At 49.1% G+C, this 22,253-nt stretch overlaps 1 pseudogene; it reads right to left on the bottom strand.

Annotated features, from left to right (window-relative positions):
- LOC146858431 (apolipoprotein L3-like) overlaps positions 1-5,164 on the bottom strand; it is a 53,625-nt pseudogene extending 48,461 nt beyond the window's left edge.
- Positions 5,165-22,253: the final 17,089 nt, after the last annotated feature.

The raw sequence follows: 22,253 nt of genomic DNA, 5'->3' as shown, positions 1-22,253 counted from the left end.
CCTAGGGCGCTTGCTTCCCACGTGGAAATATCTGTGAGGTTGACCGTCGCCCTTAGAGTCTGATGTACCCTATTCCAATATTGGAAGAGTGCGGACAGTCCCAGAACTTGTGTTTGAAAGTCGCCTCCAGTGCTTGACATCTGGGGCATGCGAAATGTGTCCCGGCATCAGCAATCTCCGAAGTGCTGGAAGAGGAATCCGGCCGTTGGTGGCGAATGTCTCCTCTATGTGGCGCTCTGCCGTCCAATGGGACAGCCACTGTAATTGGGCCACCAGGAAGTAAGCTTCAAAGGAGGGGGCTCCCAGACCCCCTTGCGACGTGGGCAAATACAGGGTTTGTAGAGCTACCCTGTGTCTACCCCCCCCCCATATTAAGGTTGTGAGTAGCGCATCTAGTTCTTGAAAAAAGGAGCGAGGTGGTATTACTGGGAGATTAGTAAAAGAGTAGAGTAGCCTGGGTACCATAAACATCTTCGCTAGAGCAACCCTTCCTATGGGGGCCAAAGGCAGAGTCTTTCAGAACGCAACCGCCGTACGCAGTCCCGCCAACGTCCTGTGGTGATTTCCCTCATATAGACTCTCGGGCGAGTGATATAGTCGCACTCCCAGGTATCGGGGTACCGTGGCATCCCAACTGACCGTCTGGGGCCCAATCGCGATTTCCGAGGGGGCTAGGTGGGAGCTTAACAGAAAGATCGACGATTTTGCCCAATTAACTTTGAGGCCCGAGACCTCTGCGAAGTCCTGTAGTATTGTCCATATCGGCGTGAGGTCGCTGGTGATATCGCGCACATAAATCAGGAGATCATCAGCATACAGTGAAACACTATTCATTGTGTCCGCAAATGGGATGCCCCACTCCCCACCCCCCTGTCTCAAACGGATGGTCAGTGGTTCCACTGCCATGGCAAAAAGGAGGGGAGACAAGGGGCACCCTTGCCTCGTCCCCCGTTCCACCGGGAATGGAGCTGAGATGTACTTCCCCACTCTCACTCTAGTCGTGAGTCCCCTGTAGAGGAGTTTTGTGTATGCCAGCAGGGTCGGGCCGACCCGTGCCTTACGGAGGACTGCGAATAGGTATGGCCATAGTAGTGTGTCGAAGGCCTTTTCGAGGACTAGAATTAGGCATGCGGCACGTGGGAAGGTCTCTTTCACTCTGTCTTGGATATGGAAGAGTCTACAAATATTCTGTGAAACGCTGTGCCTGGGGAGAAACCCATTTTGGTTAGGATGGATCAATTGCGGGAGGACTTGAATGTACCGGTCTGCTAAAACTTTTCCCAAAATTTTACAATCCGCATTGAGTAGGGTTATAGGTCTGTATGAGGATGGAAGAGTGGGATCCCTATGTGGTTTAAGGAATGTGACCAGGGTAGACTCCCGAAGTGAACCAGGAAGTTCCCCTCTCTGTAGTGCGTCTTCATACATGGATACAAGCCGTGGAATCAGGTGACCTGAGAAGGTGGTATAATATTCTAGGGGAAAGCCATCCATTCCCGGGGACTTGCGGCGCGCAAGTGCCCTGATTGCGTGGGTCACGTCCGAAGATTTTATCTTTGTTTCTAACGTCTTCCTATCTGTCGCCGGGATGCGTGGTAAAGGCAGTATGTGGAAGAATTGGGGCAATGCCAGTCGCTGTGGCTGCGGTGGAGCCCGATAGATTCCCATATAATAGTCGTGGAAAATGCGCATTATATCTACTTGTGACTGTTTAGGGGTCCCTGTCGCATCTATCAGTTCTGTGATCGGCTGTATGTTTGTATCCTGTTTTGCTAGCCAGGCTAGGAGTGTTCCCACCCTATTTCCTTCCCGATGGGTCCTGGCAGCGTATGCCCTAAAATTGTATTTACGCAGGTCACTCATGGTTTCCGCGTATGTTGTTTTCGCCGTCGCCTCTTGCTCTGGGGTAGCCTCCCCTTTATCTATGCTTTTGGTGAGTGTAGGAACCCGGGGTCACCAGGCCCTATAGGCGGTAGCGTGGCGCGAGCCGGTCGGGCAACCAGAGGGCTATGTGTTAAGCAACCATACACCACACGCTTCTCATGGGCTAGAGTCACACACAATAAGGGACGCCACACCGTTTAAATTATGCAAATACTTCAAGTTTATCCAAGTATAGTTGGTCAGTTGCAGTTCAGGAAATAACAAGACAATACATGAATCACAATACCATCGTTCAGTACATGCGACACTCTTGGTGATATCTATGCAGTGCCTAACCTCGATTCTAGCGCTGTGCGCGCTTACGTAAAGTCTTTCCCTGAACCGGCCGTCTAACACAGCGTAATACTTGAAAGGGGAAACATGGGGTTCACTAACATGGCGCCTGTCGAACTGGGCGCTCCTCGTGACCACTGGCCCCTAGTACTGTGAAGCAAGGCATATAAAACACAGCGCTACGCGCAATCAGTTGCATGTGGAAACGTTGGCGTAGAACAGTTATCACAACGCGGTACTCATAATCAGTTGCATAACATTACTTTCGAGCAGAGCATATAACACAATGCGCTACTCGCATTCCTGGGCATGTAACTACGGTCGAGCAGAGCATGTAACACCATGCGCTACTCGCATTCCTGGGCATGTAATTACGTTCGAGCAGAGCATATAACACCATGCGCTACTCGCATTCCTGGACATGTAATTACGTTCGAGCAGAGCATATAACACAATGCGCTACTCGCATTCCTGGACATGTAATTACGTTCGAGCAGAGCATATAACACAGTGCGCTACTCGCATTCCTTGTCATATAATCTACTTCGAGCAGAGCATATAACACAGTGCGCTACTCGCATTCCCTGTCATGTAATCTACTTCGAGCAGAGCATGTAACACAGTGCGCGACTCGCATTCCTTGTCTCTCCGGCCGGGGAAGCAGGGTCAGTGGCGTGAAGCGCCACACGAGGGTAATGTCAGTCAGTTCTTGGGGCGGCTTCCAGCGGGGAGGATGACCGGACTTGCGGAGCGGGTCCCTATGCTCCGGTGCAGGCCACAGAGCACCGCGCTCAGTATTACAGAAGGGGGGACACGGACAGGATCCCTCGGCGGGGTCTCTCCGACGCGCAGGCAGGGGAGGGGACTCCCACGGAGGGGACAACCCGGGCCAGGTGCGGTGTGGTTTCCAGACCAGCACGGGGCGCACCAGGGGGGATCTCGGCCTCCGGGCTTACCTCCGTCTCGGCGTCAGCAGGCGTCCGTCCTCACGACGTTGGGGGAACTCGGCCCCGACCTTGCGCACCTCCTCACTCGGCTGCGACGGCAGCGACGGGGCCCCGGGCTTCTCCTGGGCCTCGCGACACAGCAGGGCACTCCTCCAGGGCCTCAGGACACAGCAGGGCACTTCTCCAGGCCTCCAGGCCGCGGCGGTGAGTGCGCTGGCTTCGTCGTCGCAGCGGGGGGCTCAAATTAAGGATGGGGATATGGTGCTCAGCGGAGCACGCTGCCGGGGGTCCCAGACCAGGGCAGGGAGCGCGGGGGTCACAGCGCTAGTACCTGGTCGATCCCCGGTGGCTTGGAAATCGGCTTAGCATTTAGTTTGATAGGTCAGCTTGGACACGCAGTCTCAGCTCTGGCATTCAAGGCTTACAGCTCGCTCTTGTCATGCAGTCTCCGTTCTTACCGTTAGGTTTCAGTTCTCAGTGGACAGAAAAAGTCTTGTGGCGCAGATGTATCTGGCGCCCTTAAGGGGTTCTGTTACAGGGGTAGGGATGGAGAGGGCGACTAGGTCCTTCCTAGTCAGGTTGGCAGAGAGTCTCTGGGTCCTCCTACTACTGGGCAAGATCAGTGGGATTCACAGGGCACCTCACTCACTTAAGAGGCAGTACCTAAATCCTGTCACTCTCAGAGGCATAAGTCCCTGGCTAGGCCCTACCGCCTACACTCCTGGTGGATTCTTCCAGCTCTGCTTCACCCCAATGGCCAACTCACCACAAAAGTTTCCCTCCCACTCTTAAGTAGCCCTAGGTCAGGTGACCTCTAGCCAAGGCGGCAAAAGTAAAACCCCACCTCCCTTCTAGAAGGTTCCAGCATCTTCCAGGAGCTTCCCCACTCTACCTATGGGACAAAAAGGCGGGCTGGTGTCGCAACATTGTTGTGGGTCCCAGCCAGCTCCTGGCAGCTAGGGTGCTACTATGAAAAACGACCACCCTGCAGTAGCAGGGGTCTGTGGCAGCCATCTTGGGAGAAGGGAGCACCTGCACCTTAACACTGATTGGCAATGAAAAGGCGCCCGGAGACCTAGTCCAACATAAAAATGAGGGTGGAAAAAATGAGGCACGATACAAAAATAGAAGGGGAGACCACCCTAGGGCTGACAGGTCCAACAGTGAGGTTCGCTAATTTTGTTTCCGCTGCTTGCAGTGATTGCTCTAAAGTTTTTCGCACTCCTACTATGTGCTGTATGCAGTTACCTCTAGCCTCCACCTTAAACGCGTCCCATTCAATTGATCTGGATGAGGTTGCACCTGTGTTTAGTGTGAAATAATCCTGTATGTGATCGCCGTGTGTGTGACAGATCACCTGATCTGTAAGGCACTCTCGGGGCAATTTCCACGTGGGTACCGGAGGGTGGGGCGGCCTCCATCTGAGGATCACAGAATGTGCGTCGTGATCAGAGAGTACTCTGCCTAGATAGTCTGCATGTTGTATTTGGGGAAGCAGCGCTGTGGAGCAGAGGAATCTGTCTAGTCGTACCCTGAGGTTGTGCGGGGCGGAGTAAAAGGAATATATTTTTATATTTGGGTTCTTCTCCCGCCAGGCATCTGCTAATGACCAGTGGGAAAGCCATGTTTGGAATTGCTCTGTCTGTTTCCGCGCTGGGGACCGTGGCGGAGGGGGGTGAGACCTATCTAAGTTAATGTCTAGTGCGCAGTTATAATCCCCTCACAACAGCCAAGGCAGTGATGTGTATTGCGTTAATGCTCCAGTAAGGCGGGCCCAATATTGATCCTGTGGAATATGTTGTAGCACATATAATACCTCGCCATTTCTTACGTAGGCGATCCACCCCTATTGCCGTCAGGTGAGTCTCCTGTAGGAGAGCTATTTGGGCGTGTTGTCGTTTAATGTAGGGGTAAATCTCGTACCTTTTATTTTCTGTGTGCATGCCCCTGACATTCAACGTAATAATCTTCAGATCCGTATTAGGGATCTGGGCTGCCATTGCGTTTAGTGACTAGGTGGTGTTTCTTGCGGCCTGAAGTCTCCGCCCTCTTTCGTGCTCTCCTCCCACCGACTAGCAACAGAACAGAATCACGCCCCATAAATAAAAATCCTTCCCGCCACTGGTCCCTGAACCGAGATAGTCTTTGTCGCGTGTGTGCTCCTCTGTGGGGTGTGATGGGAATGTAAAATACAGGGGGGATAAAGTGAACCAATGGGAAACAGTCCCAACTTATAGGACCTAACGCTCAGGGTGGTACGTCCAAACTGCACTCATGTGCAAACTTTAGTTCGTTGCGTGGAGGAAGTGGTCGTCCGCCTCCTTGCGGCGCTGTCGCTGCAGCTACCCGCTCGTCGACTGTCTTGGTAGTGCCCAACCGAGGCTATGCCAGCCATTGCCGTCCGGTGCAGTGTTCTACTGTGTAGGGGAGACCACTATTTTTATCTTAATTTGTTTGCTGCAGATTCTCTGTGAATTTGCAGCACCATTCAAAAAAATGTTTTTGACCTCGGCGGTCCCTCTGGTACCCCCCTAACAATTCTAAGGGGAAGGCAATCCCTACCCTTCCCTCCTCATATGTTTTTTTTCCTTTTTATCACAGGAAGTGACGAATTGGGAAAGGGTGTTGCTTGCAGCCTGTGAAAGTGATTGACATGCAGTTCTGGGATTACATGGCTTATGCCCTAGATGCCCGGGACTTTTTGTAAATATGACGCTACTGGTGTCATGAATGGGAGGTCTCTTCAGACCCCCGAACATTGCCGGCCAGGCCTGGTGCTAGGTCAGCCATTACCCTGCCTAGGGATCTTTTTTTAAAATGGAAATACTGAGGGACACATGCTCATGTGTCCCACTTGAAAGTGTCTGACTGCCTGATTCATCACATCAAGTGCGAGAGGCAGCCAGGCACTTAAGAAGCACCCCGAACAGGCTTAAAGCCCTTATTTAATTACAACAAACAAAAACGTAAATGGATGGCAATTGCTGTTTGCAATTACAATCCACATAACTTCAGAACGATGTGGGCGTTATATGTTGCTAATATTTTTTTCTCAAATAGAAAGCATGCTGCTCACATGCAGGTAAGTTAAGTTTAAAAATATTATATTATGTGATCGTTATTCTAGACAGGTGCTCGGCGCTACGTAATCGTACTTGTTTGCGTTCTCTTAGACTGATTATGTAAGAACTTGAGTAATGCAGACTATAGACTTCTTTGTCCTGTCACTAAGATAGTTTATTAGTAATTTAGCGGCGCGTGTCCTCTCACTTCAGTTTTTAGTACCTTTTTTGAAGCTCTTACAGTGACAAGCTACCAACCAATTTGGGAGCAGATTTACAAGAAACTGACGCATCTGTAGAGATGCGTCAGTTTCCCTGCACCAGCCTGCGATACCCTTGCGCCACCATGGATGCGCCGTATTTACAATACGGCGCACCATGGCACAAGGATTAACAGATGCATCAGAAATTCTGGCGCATCTGTTGGCCCAAGGGTCACACATTGCTGGAGTTGTGTCGCAAGCACGACGCAACTCAGGCAATGCATGGGGAGACTTATACTCATTGTACTGCATCACTCCTTATGTCTGCTTCAAGCAGGCGTAAGGTTTTAATGTAGTGTTTCAAAATAGGGGAGTGATTCTGTTATGGACCAGAGGGGCTGGAATCGGTTATGCGGTACAGTATATGGGTGCCTCTCGGACCATTGATTTCTCAAATCTTTTTACTACGCAGGTCTCTTATTAGTACCACCGAGGGTGTTCCCATAATGAACTTTGATTTCTTCAATTCTTTTTAAACAGTGAGCCATCATACAGTCGTTTTCCCAAAAAATCAACACAATTTATACAAATTACTTGTCATTTCAACAATGCATATTTACTTCATTCTTTTTTTGTTTTGTTTTCTCCTTTGAATCAAACAATCATTCTAGCACGGTGATAATTTTTTTCAAATTAATACATTATTCAACAAATGCTACACATATAAACTCTATATACAGTGCATACAAAAAACTATGAGAAATCTGAAAATTTACAAACAATGCATAAACATCTCGGTGTGAATTTAGGCAGTCCTACTGTGTTAGTGTGTATAGGGACCAGTTTACCTATTACTCCTCGATACTTATTTAATATAGGGTCCAATAAATAGAGGTCAGAGAACACCTGAAATAGTCCATGTCTAAGCCGCCTAGGTCCAGCTTAGACTGTGTGTCCTTGAGCACTTAGTTGTTCTTAGTTTTTATGTGTAGCATTTGCTGAATAAGGTATTAATTTGAAAAGAATTATCAATGTGCTAGAATGATTGTTTGATTCAAAGGAGAAAACAAAACAAAAAAAGAATGAAGTAAATATACATTGTTGAAATGACAAGTAATATGTCTAAATTGTGTTGATTTTTGGGGAAAACGACTGTATGATGGCTCACTGTTAAAAAAGAATTGAAGAAATCAAAGTTTATTATGTGAACACACTCGGAGGTACTAATAAGACACCTGCGTAGTAAAGAGATTTGAGAATCAATGGTCCGAGAGGCACCCATTTACTGTACCGAAGGTTTTATTGTAGTGGCATCCTAGAAGTGACCCAGTGAAATCTTGTAGATTTCAGTGCATCACTTCTACGAGGCTCTCCTGCGTGGGAACGCCCACCTGGTATACATTATACCTGACATAGGTATAATGTGACACAGAGCTTTACAACATGATGCATCTTCCTAGATGCGTCTTGTTGTAAATTGGCCACATTTTTTAAGCTGCATCTCAAAAGTGATGCAACGTCGGTGCAAAGGTGTTGCAAGGGGCTTATAAATCAGCCCCTTAGTGTATGCATGCGTCCATCTATGCATTTAAAGACAAAATGCAGACCTAGTGAATTTGCCCGTCAAAGGGGGTTGAGAATGATTGCGAATGAGATTAGAATTTAGAAGCAAATAATTTGTTGCAATTTATTAGTAATTCCAACGTCTTTGGAATAATCGGGCTAGCTAGGTTTAGGAAATGTGGACTAAATAGATAGGACGGTCCACAATACTAGTCTACTTCTAGTCGATCAAATTTAGGAAAGTTAAATGTTATTGCAATTGCCTTTTCCTGTCAAAAAACCTTTTTGTAGAGATTATTTATTTACCACCAATCATTTTTTGTCTCTTTATGTCTTACATCAGCATCCAGGGGCAAGAGGTTGTCCAAAGGCGGATGAGGGAGCTAGAGGTGCTTCCCAGTCCGAAGAACTTTCCTTGGCCAATGACTTTGCTGACCCCAGTAAGTCTTCCTGTTAATATTAATATATATTTCCTTATTTTAAATTATTTATTTCTACCTGTTTCCTAATTTTATTTTTTTCCAAATCCTCTTTAATCTATCCGTTTCAAAATTCTTGTTATCCTTGCATTATCCTATTTACTTAGTTTTTATATTCCTTGTGTCTGTATTTTACCTTAAACTGACTCTGTACTAGCCTATCTGTAGCTTCCTTTCTTCTGCTTTGTCAGTCAACTTTCCCTCTCCCATTATATATTTTGTGGACTGCCTAGTGGTGGAACTGTAAGACCCAGAGAACCCATTGGTCATGGTCAGGTATTACTACTAGTAAAACTATTCTGCTGTGCAGACTGCATGCCCAAGTAAGATATTCTATGCATGTATGTTGAGATGAGGCGGCTTTCTTTAACTTTCTCATGCTCAATCAGTAAAACAAGAGAGTGACCATGGTCACATTGGACACTCCAAAGTTGTGTCTTCTTCTTACCTAGGACTAGTATTATTAGCAGCAGTTGGTGGCAAACTGATTACAGTGCACCATTGCTGGAAGGAAGTATGAGGAGGGTGTCCCCAAGACCAACCAAGACGTCCAGTTATCCACTCTTGCTTCTTTTCAAAAACTCAGATTCATTAATAGCTCTAGCCACTACAGTCCTTTACAGGTTGTTTTCTTGAGACGCTTTTAAAAAATTGCCACCAACAAAATGCCACACCTGATATTTTTGCTAGAAGATACTGTCTGATAATACACCACACACATCACAATAATTCGGATACAAATTCAATAGGGGAAGGTGTATTTGCATCTATAAAATTTGTCATGTTTTTTCTAGCAGCACCAACCACCAGTGCCGGGGTCAGCGGTGACTGCGGCTCCGCCAGCTGGGTAGCAGGTGCAGCAACGGTAGGGGATGAGCCAGCGATAGTGGCGGGCGGTGGTAAGTCATATTCCTTGCTTATTGACAATTAATTATATACTCACTGCAAGGGTGTACTGTTGAGACTTGTGAACAGTGGAACACACCCCTTTTTACTTAGCATATACAGTGGGAGTTGAGTAACTAATGGCCTCTTCTATCTTCAATTCAGCAGAGAAAATTTCATGAAGACTCAGACCTTGATGGGTTGATGGAAAAGGGAAAGGATGGAAGGAGGAAGAACGGGTGAAATGTAATATGATTCAGAGAGAAGGATGCATGAGTGAAAGAATGCATATACTATAGGTGGCTGATAGGATCCATGGGTGGGTGAAGGATGGATGAAAGGTGAAAGGATGCATGTCTGGGTGGGTGAAAGTGTATTTGTGAAAGGAATCCTACGGAGGGTTTGATGGGTCAAAGGACGCATGATAGTTAAATTACAAATGTATGTTGGTGAAAGGTTAAGGTTCATTGAGAATGAGAGCCATGTTTGGATAGATGGATATATGGATGGACGGTATTCATAGGTGAAGACTGGATAGAGAGAATATACAACTTAAATGGTGACTGAGTAACAAAGCCAAGAGTGAAGAATAAAAATACTAGAAGAACAATGCAATGATAAATGGAAAGATCCCTGGGAAGAAGAGTAAACAAGGGACTAGGGTGGTCTTCTGTAGTGGCGTTCTTCCCACCATCTTTACTTGCTTGGAATGTGTTTTTAATCAGGGTTTTTGATTTAAAGGGTTGAGGTGGTATTTCAGACTACTCCCTTGACTCACAGTAGTTTTCGAGCACAACTTATATTATGTATCCTTCCTAGTACCCACTCATCATCATAAATCACTTCCCTCCAACTCCCTACCCATGGGATTTCACCAGTGACAGCCATGGGTGACCTATCGGCTGCATGGTTAAATCGGCGGCACTGCATTGCTGGCTGTGCAATGTGAGTCTGCCTCAGTTAATGTGTAGACCCCTTTACAAATGTCATGGCAATGCGAAAAATAAATAGTTGTGTGTTCCCCTCACTCCCAGTGCCCACTCACTCACTTCCTAGTACATAAGTAACTCCTATCCTAACTTCCTTTTCTGTCCCAGCATTCCATAAAATTTGAAAAAAAACGTTCTTTGCATGCGCCACTTTCCTCTGGCCAATTGATATATTTTAATATTGCTTCCATAACGGATTACGCCAGTTCAAATTTTTTCCCTTTCAACAATTGCCGAACAAAGTGACTCACTATTAGCAAAAGCTTAGGTCCCGGATGATGATGATCAGTGAAAATGTCTACCTATCAGGCTTAATCCCTCTAATTTACCTGCAGTAAATGAAGTTAATAAATATTTTCCTTACTGCCAAGCAAATCTATTTTGGTGACTTTGCATTTTGTGGATGGAATAGTCTGTGATGAAAGTGCCAAATACAATATCATGTTCCTTAATCCTTTCCCTGTACTGTAGTGCATTGCTTTTCCCATGGACAGACACGAGGATGCCTGTCTGCATAATTGTCTTCTTTATAATTAGTTAGTAGTAGGGTCTTCAAGAAGTAACCGTCAGCAGACAACAACTGTATGTATTAGAATAGCCAACAGAGTGGCCAGCAAAGGCTCAAGGGAAAACTCTGAAGAATCATTTAAAACAAAGGTAAATCCACTGCATTTACAAAGACTTAACACAGCAGGAACACATTCAGTAATTTTGAAACCAAAGAATCCAACGCTTTCATATCCCCTCTAGAGCTGCAGGGAAGCACAGATAGCTTCCCACTGAAGCTTCAGAGTAGCCACAGCCAACAAAATATGGGCTCACAATTTAAAATACATGTAGCAGCAGTAATAAATCACTGTAAAGACAAATTCTCACTTTTATGAAAAAAGAGAAGTATTTTACTTTACCGCTAACAACACAAAGCGAAATATAAGATTCACAGATATCTAGACAGTCTCTGTGAATTCGGGACTCTATTGTTTTGTAGGCTGATCCCTTTGTCCCACTCCCTCCTTGTTCTAGCGATAGTAAGTTATTCCCCATTTATTTATAAGCAGCATCCAGAGTAGGCCCCACAAGTAGTCAGAGTCTCAACTCCACTCCAGCTCTGTATTGAAGTCTAAAGTGTTCCAGCTTTTAGGCACTATCTATCAAGCATGTTCCCCCAGGGCCGACTGGCCCAACTCAGTCTTACACACAACTGCAGGACCAGAGCGACTAGAGTGTTCTTCACACATGGTTGTGCACCTGCAGTGACATTGGATGTTCCTCTTGGCTCCACCTGGCAGAGTAAGCCTTTGGTCTGCCCGACAGTGGGGGAAAGGTAGTACAAAGCTCCTGATGTTGATCCCTCATCCCGGTAAAAGTGTGTTGGGGTTCCCAAGGCATCCTCACTCCTCAGGCAATGAATTAGTCATGTCACACTTCTTGCTAGCCCCAGTGACACCCTCTGGTGTACAAGGTCATGGTATCTCTGTGGTACATGGACTCCGACTTCATCAACACAGCAGATGCCTGCACCAGAGCCTCTCCTGGCATACAGGGCCACCGATCCTTCACTGCACACTGATTGCGGCTTGATCAGCACAGTGGAGATTACAACTAACTTTGCGGGGGCCTATCCCGGCACCCGAGCTCCGACCCGATCGGCACAGTGATATCCACAGCTCACTTCATGGCAGCCCTCCTCTGGCATACAGAAATCACCCTCTTTGTCTTGCACACGGGCAACTACATGATTGGGGCAGCAGCTGTCTCCTCACATCTCGCTCAGGGAATCTACTTGACGGGACTCCCTACTGGACCTCGCTCTCTCCAACGCTTTCCTCTTCCTCACTCGGCACACTGGTCTTGGCAAGCAAGCAGGCACTGGTGCTATAGGGCAGGTGGTCTTGGATTCCCTGGGTGATATCCCCGCACCAGCAGGAAGACTAGCAGAACTTGTCCCCCAGTCCTGGTCACAGGCAGAAGCCTTAAAGAGCTTTTCTTCCTCGCACAGCCCGACTGGCTGCTTGACAGTTGCCAAATTTTGTCATTTCAAGCTGCCCTTCTTTTTAGTCCATTTCCAGACACCAAATTTGATTTAGAGTCTGAGTCTTTGAGGTGTATGTTGGGGGGGTCTGCTTACTTTTGAAGTGCCCACTCCTCTGCCCTCTCTTCCTCTTGGAAGCAGTCTGTCACAGCTGTAGCAACTTCAAAGCTGATTACCTCACAACACAGGCCATGGGAGTGACTGAAGTTTAGACCTTGATGTCAGTTATAGTGATATATGTCTTAAAAGGTTAGCCCAGTGCCCCAGCCCTACTCTTTATTATGCTCTTATCAGCCCAATCTCCTTCCTGAGGTGTGCCTAGGACCCTTCCTCGTAACCTCTCTCTGAATGAAAGAGCACTCTTTCACAATGTACGGGGGAAGCCTGGATCTCCCTTCTCCAGAGTGTCTCACCTAGCTTACAGGTATGCAACAATACACAAATCTTTCTGTATGGCTTTCTCTACCTCCTCTTCTCATGCTTCACCGTGCAGCCCTGGGTCTCCCAAGATGAAACCCAAAGTCTGTCATGTATTATACCATTCGAAGGTATACGTACATACACCCAGCAAATGCACTGCACTGCACTGTATCCTTCAGGTACTGTACCACTCACAGGCACACATACACTCTGCACTTGCATTTACCATGCACATACTACACAGCACTATATACTTAATGTATTGTACAACTCACAGGCACACATACACCTAGCACATATGCCTTCAACATGCACGGCCTGCACAGTACTGCATTATCCCTGTATTGTACTCTTCCCAGGCACACATACACCCAGTACAGATACACCACTCATGCACTGCACAGCACTCCGCACCAAACCAATGTAAGCCAAGGGGTCAGTTAAGCACACAACAGCGGAGCTTTGAATGACTGGACCTGTAGACCTAACACCAGTGACACAGGTTATAGCAAACCTGTTCAATCCTACTGATATGGTGTGCTGCCACCCGTGCGCTCAAGCTTTTAGATTAAGTACTAGTCAGGGGTGCTGTGGGCATCCTGTTGACACCACACTGTCAAATTCTGCTTGGAAAGTCTGAGCTACATATAACCTTTGGGGCACACTTGAAAGGGATAGAACATTCACACCCTGGAGTCTCGAATGGGACTCACCAACAATGTCCTTCACTGGTTCTCCTCCTACCTTTCCATCGAAAAGCAGTTTGTTCACATGAGCACGTCCAGGCCACAAAAAAGATCCCAATCATCTTTGGAGTCTCCAGAACTCTATGCTGCCTCCTCTCATCTATAATCTATACTTGGAGACGCTTGGTGCTCTACTCGCAAACAAAAACATCAAAATTCACCAATTGGCAAATGATACACAACTCTTCTTAAACGTCTTCACTACTTACGACATCCAATGCCTCAAAAACACTGCTTTCATATCATCCAGATCTGGATGTCTAGCGCCTTTCCTAAATGTCAACACAATCAAGACAGAATTCCTGTTATTTGCCAAAAACAAGCAACTAGATACAGTACAAACCTGGCTCAATGACATGCACCTTGATGGCCTAGAACCCCAACTTCCACTGAATGCCACCAAATGCCAAGTCATGGGATTCACCTTGGACAACAACCTCACGGTCAAGGTGTAAACTGCCAAAAAAACAAAGGTAGTATGGTACCAGCTCCTTCTTCAAAAGAAGTTCCATCTATTTCTTCTAAAAAACTACTTCAGAAGTGCTGTTCAAGCCCTCCTGCTCTCCCATCTGGATGGTAGTAATGCACTACTCCATGGATTTCCAGACCACACACAGCACCCCTTAGGGGTATCCTACAAACTGCAGCACTTCTCTTCCAGGGCCTGAAAGAATACGACCACGCCCCCCCCCCCTTCAGCAAAAAATCTATTAGCTACCCTTGCTGACCTTCACCATCTTAAACCAGCTACATCATCATTTACAAAGCTATCATGACCAGCCCCCTTGCTTATCTTGCAGACAAGCTCACCATCTCTGGTGGATTTCAGCACACTTGATGCTAAGACACCATCAAAATCCAGTCTAAGAAGTATTAAAAAGAAAAAAGAACAAGGCTGGCATGCCTTTTCCATCTGTGCACTAAGGATCTGGAACAACATCCTTGTACCCAAAAGGGCCATCTCAACACTGAAAACTCAACTTAACCACCCTCAACCCAGCTCCATCTCCTTTATGCTTGTCTTTGCCATGTGCAGCTCTCCATCGCTTCTGGGTAGGGTCCCACTATAGAAATACCATAGAGATGCATGTCTGGTGGCAAAAGAGCCTTGCTTTTGTCCTACCAGACTTATTTCTCTGGGTTTGTTGTGGGTACAGCGCCTTCTTACAATTAGATTTTACTATTAGACTTAATGTGCACCCCCCCCACCCACACACAGAGTCCAAGTTTAGCGTGGCTGAATATTTTCACCATCTTTAAAATATCCTGGCACATAGCATTCCAGGCTGGTTTGCAGTAGTGCAAACAGGAACTACTGAAAAAGTTGGTATGGTTGCCCTCGGGTCTTTTACCCCTTTGGTAGGGAGTGCTCAGGAGCCCACTATCTGGTGCAGGCATAAATGTGGCCCTTCAAGGCAATTTATCAGACACTGCTGGACATGCGAAAGGATACCAGGCCTATTGAACCTGCTGCACTTGGCATCTGTGACCTGCGAAAAGGCCATGAAGATGTTGGACCCCATTCCACTTGAAATGCAAGGATGGAAAGATCTTGAGGGATTATAAGGCTAAACCCTTGGCTGGCTCCCGGAACATAAAAAAGCTAAAAAGGACATTTCTCTGTAGAATCCAGCGGACTAGTGGCAACTGGATCTGGACTGGACGTTGCTGATACCCTGAGAGTCTCTAGGTTTTCCCCATAGGTCCTGGGTGTCTTAAAAGTGTACTACTATGGCTATTTGGACACCAATCGAAGTTTGGAAACTTTTTCAAAACGTTTGCTCCTAAGCTTCAAGGGAAGTGACCTCATAAAGTATACGATCTGCAATTCCACGGTGTCTAACTGCATTTCAACATTGTCTCATGTGCAGAAGGGTTCTTCTGAAGATTTGGACTTTAAAACTTTATTGAACTTCCCTACATCCAGCTTCTAGCATGGCCAATCTACTTGGTGTATCCGACCCATGCTCCATCGTGGTCAGACTCAAATTGTCCCTCGGTCCCAGACTACTATTGGCGCTTTGCCAGTTTCCCCACTTAGATCTTTAAAACAAATGGAAATCTCTGGTTCTCCTTATTTCATTTTGTCGTTTTGGTGTTATTTAGCTTATTACAATTTATTCCCTTTTTATATACTGGAGAAGGAATTTTTATTGTGTTGTGTTTTTGACTTTTTAACTGTTTTGGTACTTCTAAATGCTCTACACAGTTTAAGTTAAGTGTGTCTGTGCCATAGCTACCAAAGGTTCAGGTTTAGGTTGCTAAAACCTTTGACTAGACCTAACAAGTTAGTGACTTTATTACTTGTGGTGGACTACTAACCACCCCAACTAATAATTACATTTCTCCCATTGGTGTCCAGTGGTGGGAAACAGAACTTGTGTTTTTCAGCACCACTTAGTTTTAAAACTTGAAGTTAGACATCCCAAAATGTTATTGACCCAAAAAAATATTTGTGTATTTTTAATTGACAAAGGGTCTTTAACAGGGCCACTTTTGATTTTTCTAAAATATTTTTTATTCCAATGTATGCACCTTACGTCTAAGGGAAAATAGAGGTGGATCTGGATACCCTTGCTAATCTTCCTGTTGTGGAGATTGAGGCCATGGTCAAAGCAAGGAAGCTGAAGATGGGCCGAGATGCAGGGGAGGCGAACTACGACATTCTTCCAAAGAACAGAGTCACCTGTGTTGTACGGGACTGGAAGCAGGGTCACGGAAAATGAGGCCCATATCATTGCCCTGTGGGATATCTGTGCCATAAATCCCTTGGTGTTGGGGGCGTGGCTAGCCAGCCATCATGGTGGACACAAACTGCTAGTGCTCCGTCCCATAATCCCCCATTATCCGCTAAGTTTCTCCTATAAGCGCCGTCTGGGTCCCTAGAGGCCAAATCTGGGCACCGGACGGCGCGCTGCATCCCTTGCAACCGGTGTTGTGCCAACTAACCCAGCGGGAGACCGAAGACACAGGAGCGGAGTGTGAGGCCTGGCTGATGGGGACGCTGAGCGTGAACATTTTGCGGAAGAAGATGGCCGCCCGCGCCGCCGCCCAGTGAAGAAACAAACGGCGCGATCGCACCCGGGAGACGGCCTTTCATCCCTGGTGGACCGGAGCTATGTGGTGAGCCCTGGCGTAGCCGAGCGAGACGAGATAAGGAAGAGGCAGGGGACAGAGACGGCCGACCAGACGCGGTGAGCAAAAAAAAAAAACCCGCGCGGGAGCAGGAAGCACCTCGGCGTTGATCTGCAGCAGGGACTCCCGCACGATCCTATCGGCGGCCCCCTGATGCCTGGAATGCAGAGCACTGCCGGCATCTGCCGCAGCGCCCCGTGAGTGGAGAACTGTGGGGTGCTGGCAGCCTCTGAGCGACTAAATAGTGCGGTGAGACCCGCAAGACCCCCACGAGGCGCAGGAGTGAGAAGCGGTGACAACCAGCACCCAGCACCCACAGTGCTGAGCAGCCTCACGGTGAGGCACTGGGGCCGGGACTTGCATGAGACACCGGCTGTTGTGAAGACCAATTGTAGGTGGGGGCTGCGTGAGAGAAACTAGCTGGGGCCCCTGAGACGTGGGGGGGCACAGAGAAGTGTGTTTGACATCGCCGCTGAGCCCGGAGAGAGTTTAACTCCACCACTGGGATTGGGGATACGGGACCTGAAGCGGGCGAGGGACCTGGGGAGCCTGGGTCTAGCGAACCAGTGGGTACCTGGAGAGGCCATGTGTTGAATGGGCAACCGGCCCTGTAAGTGTGGGGAGCAGAGGCCCTGGTCACACCGAAGAAGTCCGCTGATGCGTGGCACTCACGAAAGAGGTTCCGAGGGGCCCTGAATAGCAGCTGGCGTTCTGAAGAGGTACAGTCAGGATTCCTATCGATAGCCCCTGCAGACTCAGCAGCGCCTTCTTTAATCACCTGGCCACAATCTCCTGCCCCCAGGAACACCACTTGTGATGGGGGTGATGGCTGAGGACCTGCGGGTTGAAATTACAAGGAGCGCATAGCCTGTGCAGTGGAGCCGCCTGCGCTGCGGGTGGAGAAGGTGCGAGATAGGTGCACCCGTGGGCGGCACGACCTCGGAGGCATCAACGGCACAGGTTGAGCTTGGGGCCCAGTACACTACGACCCCTGAAGAGAATTGGCTGCGGTGAAGAGTGTACGGCTGCAGAACGACAGAACTGTGTAGGCTCCTGCAAAGTGAAGTTGGGCCTGGGCGGTGGAGAGAGGCAGTGGACGAAAGGTGGTGGTGACGGCTGCGGCGGGCCCCGGCTGGGGCGTCCATATGTGCCTTGTCGCTGGGCTCCGGCGGCACTGGGGGTGACAGCGCGAGGTGCACCGACCGAGGCCATTGCAGCAGCAGTGGCCAACGAAGACATAGAATACAGACAGCCGCCATCGGAAGATAGAATCCGGACTCCACCGCTGAGTGACTGTGTCGCTCGCCCACACGCTGATACATCTGACACTTGCCCCCAATGCCCACGGCGCAACAACTGGTGATGGGCCGGATGAGAGCCAACCTTCAGAGGGGGACCCAGAGCACGTCTTGCACGGACCCCGCCAACATTCCTGCGGGAGGAGGGGCGGCGACGGCAACCGCGACACTAGAGGCCAAAATGAACTCGGTACTGGCAGCGGTGGAAAAGCTCGGGACCGCGCTGGACCACACAAGGACATCCCTAGAAACCAGGATAGACAAGGTCACCTCGGACTTCACCCTACTCCATGCAGATCACCGCAAGCTGACGGACAAAGTTGCCACACAAGACCAGGCACTGACAGAACTTCAGCCCATAACGCGGAACCACGCAGCTGGACTACAAGACCTGATAGACCGCGTGAATGAACTCGAGGACCAGGCAGAGGATGCGGTGGGACGCTCCCGATGCAACAACGTTCGTGTGGTGGGTCTGCCAGAGGGCGAGGAAGGGAGACACCCGGAGGCATTCACGGAAAAATGGCTACGTGAGCTACTACCCCAGGGATCTCTATTAGCGCAATTCGCGGTCGAGAGAGCCCACCGCATGCCTGCGCAGAGGCCTAAACCAAGAGCTAGACCACGTCCATTCATCTTCAAATTGCTCAATTACAGGGATAGAGACGCAGTCCTCCGTGAAACGCGTAAGTTGAATGGCATCCAAATGAGCGGCAACCAGGTCATGCTTTTTCCAGGCTACACAGCTGCAGTACAGAAACGCAGGAGCAACTACACAGCGGTGAAGCGCCAACTTAGATCTCTGGAGCTTCCATATTCACTACTATTCCCGGCCCGCCTGCGAGTGGTCACGAAAGAAGGGAGTCGCTTCTTTGACACCCTGGCAGATGCATGGGACGGCTGGAGGAATCAGGATTGTGGACAGGACCGAGACTCCCGGATCCGGACGGGGGTGACTCCGTGAGTAACAGGCCCCGGAGACGGCGAAAACGCGGACCCCCAAGAAGCACGAAATTGTCGGCTGTGGCGCCTAGCCCAGAGAAGATGAGGAAGGAATGGCAAGATGTGTTGACGGCTGTCACGACTCTGGGGTCTCCACCGTCCATGGACAAACCAGGCATCTCCACTCGGGAGATACTGGTGGCCAGCAGCTCCTCATCCCCATCCACGGAGATCTCTGAAGAATTCAACCTGCCAGTGATCACTCCACAAATTGCTGACAGTATCATATGAAGCATGACAGATTTGGACACCGGCGGCATGAGAAACTCACGCAAGTAGAACTATGTCTGTTGCTGTCTAGGACATCATTAGTCAGTCTGGGAACAATAGACCAGCTAAGTCACGTATCGTGCAATGCGCAGGGACAGTAACAGGGCTCCTGCTATAGTTTGTGGCACACAGACTGTGGGTCAACATGCTCCCGCCCGGTCCCGGTGGTCAAGCCTGTAACATACGGGACCCATGCAACAACATCCCAGGCTAAGTAGCTGGCGCAACAGACACACTGGAACTGAGGGGGTGGACATTTTACAACAACACTAGTACACGCACCCCATAGGCAACACGTTGGCCTAGTTTATATCGCTCATTTGTTGTATGAGGTTTGGACAGGCATCTCGCAATGCCTGCCCCAGATGTTATGATGTTGTTGTTTGCAGTATTCTTATTGGTGTTGATTTTATTGCAGCACATCGGCACGTTCACATATACCCCTGGCTTCCACACCCTGTGGGCCCCCGACCCCTAGCGCTCTCGTCACCTAAATTCCAACACCAATGACACGTGCGGCCATAGTCACATGGAACATACGGGGTATGTACACACCTACTCGACGCTACTCCATTTTTGCGTACCTTCAGAGACATTCTGCCGCAATAGCCCTCCTGCAGGAAACACACATGACCAGAGAGGAGCTAGACAGACTGCGTAAACGCTGGAGGGGACAAATATACGGCACAACATACTCGACACATGCGAGGGGTACACTGATCTGGGTGAGAGCGGGTACTCCATTTCTTTGCACAGAATCGGTGGTAGACCCAGAAGGCCGATTTACTTTCGTGCAGGGAGCACTCAATGGCCAACAGATACTGCTTGGTTCCGTGTATGCCCCAAATACGGACCAACCCACGTTCCTGGCACAACTATCTGCTGCCCTGACCCCCTATGTTGGACTCCCCTGGCTGTTGGGTGGGGACTATAACTCGGTACTCGATGTACAGATCATTCCCACCCCTCCGAGCGCCGACGGTTGGTTCAAATGCGCGAGTGCTTTCTGACTGGCTAACGCAGTGGGCGTTACTGGACTTGTGGCGAGTCCTTCACCCTACAGACCGTATATACTCATATTACTCGGTGGTACACGACTTACATGTGCGTCTTGACCGGATAGTGGGGTCCCAATCATTGCTTCCGCTCGTTGAGGAGGCGGAATACCTAGGACGGACACACCCCGAACACAATCCCATGACACTTCGGTTGAATTGGGAGCCCGGCCGGCCCCCTGTACCCACTTGGCGTCTCCAAACAACTGTGCTGGAAGACCCAGAGTTCCGCACTTCCCTTGAAAGAATGGTTCTAGAATACTTTGAACTCAACGAGGAGTCGGCGTGCTCTAGACTAGTGGAATGGGATGCTCACAAAGTAGCTGTTAGGGGACATTGCCTGGGCGCCACATGGAACATCCGCAGGCAGCTGTCGCTATCGCTCCTCCAGATTGAAACACGGCTTTTACAATATGAGCAGGAGGGAGAGGGTGGGGGCGAACAATCTGCCCAGCTAGGAAACCTTAGGGCGCAACACGCAGAACTCATAGAAAAACTACGGTGCCACAACTACACCACTCATACAGCCCATACCCACGCCACAGGGGACAGAGCAGGGCGTCTGTTGGCCTGGCTGTTGAAACAAGAAGATAGGCACACTCCTATAGGAGCAATACGCACAATGGAGGGGAACCTTGTGTTTACGCAGAGGGAAATACACAAAGTAATGTTGGATCACTATTCCCAGCTCTATCAATCCAAAGTACAATGCTCCAGCTCTGACCTAGAGTGGTTCCTTGAACTGCTCCAATTGCCCACAACTAGGGGGGAGCACCAGGAGGCACTTAACGGCCCCCTCACCCTAGAGGAAATAAACGATGCCATAAGGTCGATGGCCTCTGGAAGGGCACCAGGCCCGGATGGCCTGCCGGCGGAATACTACAAGGCCTACCGGGAGCCTCTGACGCGGCACTCACATTCCCTGTACTCCACGGCTCTGGAGGAGCGCACACTCCCCCCATCAATGCGGGAGGCCTATCTGGTGTCGCTGTTGAAACCAGGCAGAGATCCGGAAAGTTTAGGGTCATACAGACCATTGGCGCTCTTAAACGTGGACTATAAAATACTCGCTAAAGTGCTGGCAGAGCGGTTGGCGCCAGTGGTCCCCGGGCTGGTTCATGCGGACCAGTACAGATTTGTGCCCAAGCGTAGCACTTCGCTGAATCTGAGGAGATTCTTTCGAGTGGACACGGACGGGGTGAGGGACTGGCCTAGGGTGGGATGCCTGGTGCTCGACCTTGAGAAGGCCTTCGACTGCCTAGAGTGGAGTTACCAGGCAGCGGTGCTCTTAACGGTACGATCTGGGCTTGGGGTTCCTCCAGATGGTCAGCTTACTGTACAAAAACCCCACGGTCAGAGTGCGGTTGGGACCATATATATCCAACGCCGTCCCTATCCGTAGGGGCACAAGACAAGGGTGCCCGCTGTCACCTCTCCTCTTCGCCCTCGCCATCGAACCCCTGGCAGCGGCTATACGTGTGACGCTAGGGGACGGCATACCGCTGGGATACGTGATCCACCAGGTGTCATTATACGCGGATGATCTCCTTGTCTTTGTAAGAGACGTGGGCGATATACCGATCCAGTTGGAGCACACGCTGCGTAATTTTGCCACTCTCTTGGGCCTCCGAGTGAACGTCCACAAATCCTGCCTCTACCCTTTTGGAGGAGAGACGCGTGATCCGGGCTATGTTTTAGAGGGCAAGAGGGTGCGGTGGAGTGCGGACACCTTCCGCTACCTCGGTATCCAGATCTACCTTCAACCGGCGGATCTCTTCGATGGTAACCTGGGACGGGCAGTGACAGCAATTAAGTCACAAATGAATTTTTGGAGCACACTACCCCTGACAGTCACAGGCAGGGTGGCGCTATCTAAGATGGTGATCTTACCCCGACTACTGTACTACTTTGCTAACCTGCCCCTATATATTCCAGCGTCCTTCTTCGCCA

The sequence above is a fragment of the Triturus cristatus genome, chromosome 3_2, assembly GCF_964204655.1.
Source record: "Triturus cristatus chromosome 3_2, aTriCri1.1, whole genome shotgun sequence".
NCBI classification, from domain to species: Eukaryota; Metazoa; Chordata; class Amphibia; order Caudata; family Salamandridae; genus Triturus; species Triturus cristatus.
This window is presented reverse-complemented; position numbering and strand designations above follow the sequence as displayed.